The 4,957-nt window shown below is 33.0% G+C and overlaps 1 long non-coding RNA gene across 1 annotated transcript; it reads right to left on the bottom strand.

The window, feature by feature from the left end:
• Positions 1–623: 623 nt before the first annotated feature.
• On the bottom strand, positions 624–2,947 carry LOC124887273. The gene is made up of 3 exons (XR_007044665.1): positions 2,711–2,947; positions 2,523–2,631; positions 624–2,429 (listed from the first exon to the last, which is right to left on the bottom strand). It is a non-coding gene; the product is annotated as an uncharacterized LOC124887273 (long non-coding RNA).
• Between the last annotated feature and the right edge of the window lie 2,010 nt (positions 2,948–4,957).

The raw sequence follows: 4,957 nt of genomic DNA, 5'->3' as shown, positions 1-4,957 counted from the left end.
CAGACAATACGTCTGATGCAACAGATAAATCTTCTGATGCAACAAATAAATAATTTGATGCAACAGATAAAACTTCTGATGCAACAGATTGCTCATCTGATGTACCAGATGATTGATCTGTTTAAATTATGGGCACTTATGCTGGATTCATAATCGGGGTTTTATCCATTATTGAAAAAACAGAAGTGTACACAGATGACAAATACGAATAAAAATCATAATTTTACTTACCACAGTCACCTATGAAGTAATGCCAAAGTGAAAAATGATGTAGTAAACAAAATTTGACCTAAGAAATTGGTCAGATAGCAGCAGTAGCGCTGTACCAACAATAACAACAACAACAAATGGTCGATAAGAAGAAGATGAAGATGATAATGGAGTAGAAGATGATGATAATGAAGCAAAAGATGATGAATAAAGCAGTAGAAACAATGAACAACAAAAATCGCTAAGAGAGAAAAAACAACAATAGATGAGAAGAGAGAGAAATACCTTTTTTTCCCTCCGTTTCTCATTATTTTAGGTAAACATTGGAATCAAAGTATAAATTTAAAAACTTGTGGGTTATTTTCAAACTTCCCCAACTTTCTTAATCCATAATAAAGTAATTGTCACCTCCAACTAATAATTAAGACTTGTGTTACCTACACCTCATTTTAAAACTCTTTTGTCACCTGTAGCCTAAAACCCTATGAAACACACTTCATACAAAGTGATTTTAAGCACTAAACTTTAGGCTTGGAGAGCATTTGGATGAATTTTTTATAAGTAACTTAAAAGTTAAAAGCAGATAACAATTAACTTTTCGACTTTTGACCCTTTTTGGTACCTTTTAAGGGATAAATAATTTTCCCAATTAAAAATCATTTTTCTTCCTTTTTAAGCCTAAAATAAAGTACGTAAAAGCCAAAAACATTTAAAAATAACTTAATCCAAACACTCTAGTAAAAAAAAAAAGAGACAAAAATTACAACTGCTTATAAATCACTTAAAAGAACCTAACCCACACAACCCGTTCGCTCCATCTCATCTTTGGTATAATCGGTTACACTATTCCTCGGTAAAGAGTTTACCAAATCACATAAGTTGATTCCTAATAATAATACTACGAAGTTTTTGCTCCTATTTTATAAATAAATATTATTATATGATTGTCAAGTTAAAAAGTAGCTCTAAAAACTGCTTATGAATTTTTTTCAAAAAAATTGAAATAATACTGTAGCAATTCCAAAAAGTAGAATAATTTTTTTAATACTTTATCGATTCCAAAAAGTAGAATAAAATAACAAAAAGATTAGAAAGGAAGTCCAAGAAAGTACTAAAACTCTTCTGTTTTCTCACCCGTTTCACTCTCTGTCTTTATATTATATAGTGTCTTATGAATTTTAGTCATACTTACGAGAAAAAAAAAACTTAGCATTAGCATACTCATGGTCTTCTCTCTTGGAGTAGAGCTGGCTTCCTGTGCATGCAACATAATCTTAATCAACAATACTTCATAAAATAATTCTTTTGTTTTCTGTTTCTATTCGCACACACAAGTCAATGTTCTTCAAAATTTAAATTCTCAGAACTTTGAAGATTAATGTAATTTGTACTTATACAAGACTTTGCAGTCTTGAAACGTTTCTCAAACATGAGAGAAATAAAGCCAATAGCAAAATTACAAAGAAGAAATTTTAGTGGACCAGAAGATGGGATAAAATTGAAAGATAGAAGATAAGAAATTACCCATGGCGACAGCAGGAAGAAGTGGAACTGAAGAAGACTCTTGGGAGGAAGTGGAAAATAAGAAGAAGACACTGCAAATTAAACTCAATCCCTAATTAAGTGGATTTAAGTCGACGGTTTATTTAATAGCGACGTTTGATTATTTTTTAAATGGATAATACTCATTTTTTAATCATTTTAAAAGAAAAAAAAAACAATAAAATCAGAAAAAAGATAAATTAATTTCTTGATCATTGAGGCATGCCATATCAGCATGCCTCTAATCCTCTTTTATATATATATACTAGGAAAACTGGCCGCGCATCGCACGATAATAAAATTTTTATTATTTTCTTCGATCAATTTTATATTTACTTTAGATTTATTTATGTTGAGGTCGACCTAACTCTTCATTCTTTTATGCATATAAGAATTTTTTTTTTCAATTGTTGATAGGAAGAAGGATGAATTGAGAGGTTAGTGGTAATTCAATGTCATCATCATCAGTACAAGGAAACAACAACAATAATAATGCACAATCACCTGGTTTGAAGACCAATTTCAAGAATCCAAAAGGAAGGTACAAGCTTCAGTATGGGAAGACTCATCCTGCTGGCCTTCTTCATTATGCTCAACACCATCCTTGTTGTAATGGTGTGCCCTAATAAGCTTCTTCCCAATATGTTGTAGTTGTTGCCGTGAAGATACTAAATAAACTGCAAGTGTAAAAACAGACATTGTGATTGAAAAACGAAACCTACTGGAAGCTGTAAATAATATTTCACATAGACTAATAGAAGGAAAAATACCATCTCCAGACTTTAACCCAATGAGCAAGTTAGGTCCTTCCTTTGCATCTGGATCAAATGTATGGCAAACAGGTTTTGAATTGCTGAAATGTATAGACTTTATAGGGTCCTATATTGGACAATAAATCTCTCATATTTCATATCATCAAATCTATCATCTCAGAGAGCAAGCATGTTGATGAGCTTACCTTATCTCGAGATTTCAAGTCGCTGACAAAAATTGTATCACTAACATTGAACACTAAATAGGTTCCTTTGCCATCAAAGTTTGAATTACCAGTTTTTTCTCCAACAAAACTAAGTTTTTTACTACTGTTTCCTCCTAAGAGCCTTGCTGCAACTAACCTAACACCGCTGCTCACTCCAAAAGTTGATGATATTGGAGTTGCGCCTGTGTTGGCTTATCCTTGGGATAAGCAAGGGTCACCTGAAAATCAGAATTATTATGGTATTATCTCAATGATGGACCCTAGATTTGGGATAAAAAGACAGATAAGAATTAAATCAATTAACTGTAAAAATGAATTGCTCAGACGCTCCCAGCACAACTAAGTGGCGAAAAGATTAAGCATTTGGCAGAATGACAACCACAATACCCCCACAAAAACTACCTTGAAGTTGAAATTAAACTTTCTTTATCTAGAAAAAGGCTATGTCGGGTTATGAGCCTTGATTGATCCTCTAGGTAACCTGCCACCCACAAATACAAGTACCAAGTAAACTTAAAGTAACCTTTTTTTTCTTAGTTTTCTAGAAAAGGGTGGTGGTGTTGGGATGCAAACCTCCCTATCCACTACTCCACACCTAACATGATACATCAACAAATACCAAACAGGTGCCACGTAAGGCTACCCCAGCCTCGAGGTCACATATCCAAATGGAAACTACGCTCTCACTCACAACCCATGTAACAAACTACGCCAAGTAAGAAGTGTAGAACAATTAGTTCATAAGAATCACTTTTGTAAACCATTCATCAATGGATGCCACTTGCTAGATTAGGTAGCAGGGCACATGAAGTCACGGTAGATGTTTGAAAGTAACTCATATTATCCAAACCCCTTCTAAAATCAAATTTTTTAGCATCTTAGAAACCACTAAAGTTTGAAATTAACATCAATAAACACAATTAAGAAGGAAAAAATTACGAATCCATCAAAGCCTAGCCCAACCTTGGTAGGGCAGATAAACTCACACTAAATGTTTTAAATTAACCCATATTGACCCTGACCCCTTCTAAAACTCAGCTTTAAGATCCAATCTTGACCATCCACAAACAACTAAAGTTGAACTTAAATCAAAGCTTAAGAGCTAATATTTATACCTCTCACACTAAAAGGGTAGCCCCAATGTATTAAGGCGCCTCATTATGTACAGGTCAGGGGAAGGGCTAGACCATAAGGGTCTACATTGTGCACTGTACCTCTCACACTTAATATCTGAAATTAATCCATATTGGCCAAACCCCTTCTAAAACACAACTCAAAAAATCAAATTTTGAGCATCTTACAAACCAATAAACATGAAATTAACCATATTAGCCAAGCCTTTTGTAAAATTCAACTCAAAATTTCAATCTTTAACTATCGAACAAATCATTAAAGTAGAAGATAAAAGACAAGAACCCACAAAGATTAAGAGCTGATCACTATACCTCTCATACTAAATGTTTAAAATTAACCCATATTAGTCAAACCCCTTAAAAAACATAGCTCAATAATCCAATAGTTAATCATTTAACAGACCACTAAAGTTGAAATTAATGTCAATAAACACAATTATGAAGAAGAAAAAAGAACCCATAAAATCCTGTGAACTAACTTTATACCTGAGCAGTTTTGCCATGAGCATAGGAATAAGGTATGCAGGATGGGTTTTCTCATACTGAAATTAACTATATTAGCAAAAAACCCTTCAAAATGTCAGCTAAAAAATCCAATCCTGACCATTTTACAAGCCACTAAAGTTGAAATTACCATCAATAAACACAATAAACATCCAAAGATAATCTTTATACCTTAGTTATAGTGTTTTCATGAGCATAAAACAGAAGCTCCGCAGGATGAGTCTTCTTATACTTTAAACATCTTACAAACCACTATAGTTGAAATTAACTATATTAGTAAGAACCCTTCAAAATCTCAACTCAAAAATCCAATCTTGACCATCTTACAAACCACTAAAGTTGAAATTACCATCAATAAATATAACAAACATCCAAAGATAATCTTTATACCTGAGTTACAGTCTTTCCATGAGCATAACGAAGAAGCTCTGCAGGATGAGTCTTCTCATACTAAAGCATGTATCTTCCTTTTGGAATCTTGAAATAGGGAACGACTACTATCTAACCTTCTACCCTAATCTTCAAACTCATACTAAATGTTTGAATTAACCCATATTAGCCTAACCCCTTCTAAAATTCAGCTCAAAAT

The sequence above is a fragment of the Capsicum annuum genome, chromosome 9, assembly GCF_002878395.1.
Source record: "Capsicum annuum cultivar UCD-10X-F1 chromosome 9, UCD10Xv1.1, whole genome shotgun sequence".
NCBI classification, from domain to species: domain Eukaryota; kingdom Viridiplantae; phylum Streptophyta; class Magnoliopsida; order Solanales; family Solanaceae; genus Capsicum; species Capsicum annuum.
Note: the sequence above shows the minus strand (reverse complement) of the source record. Positions and strands in the feature narration are given on the sequence as shown.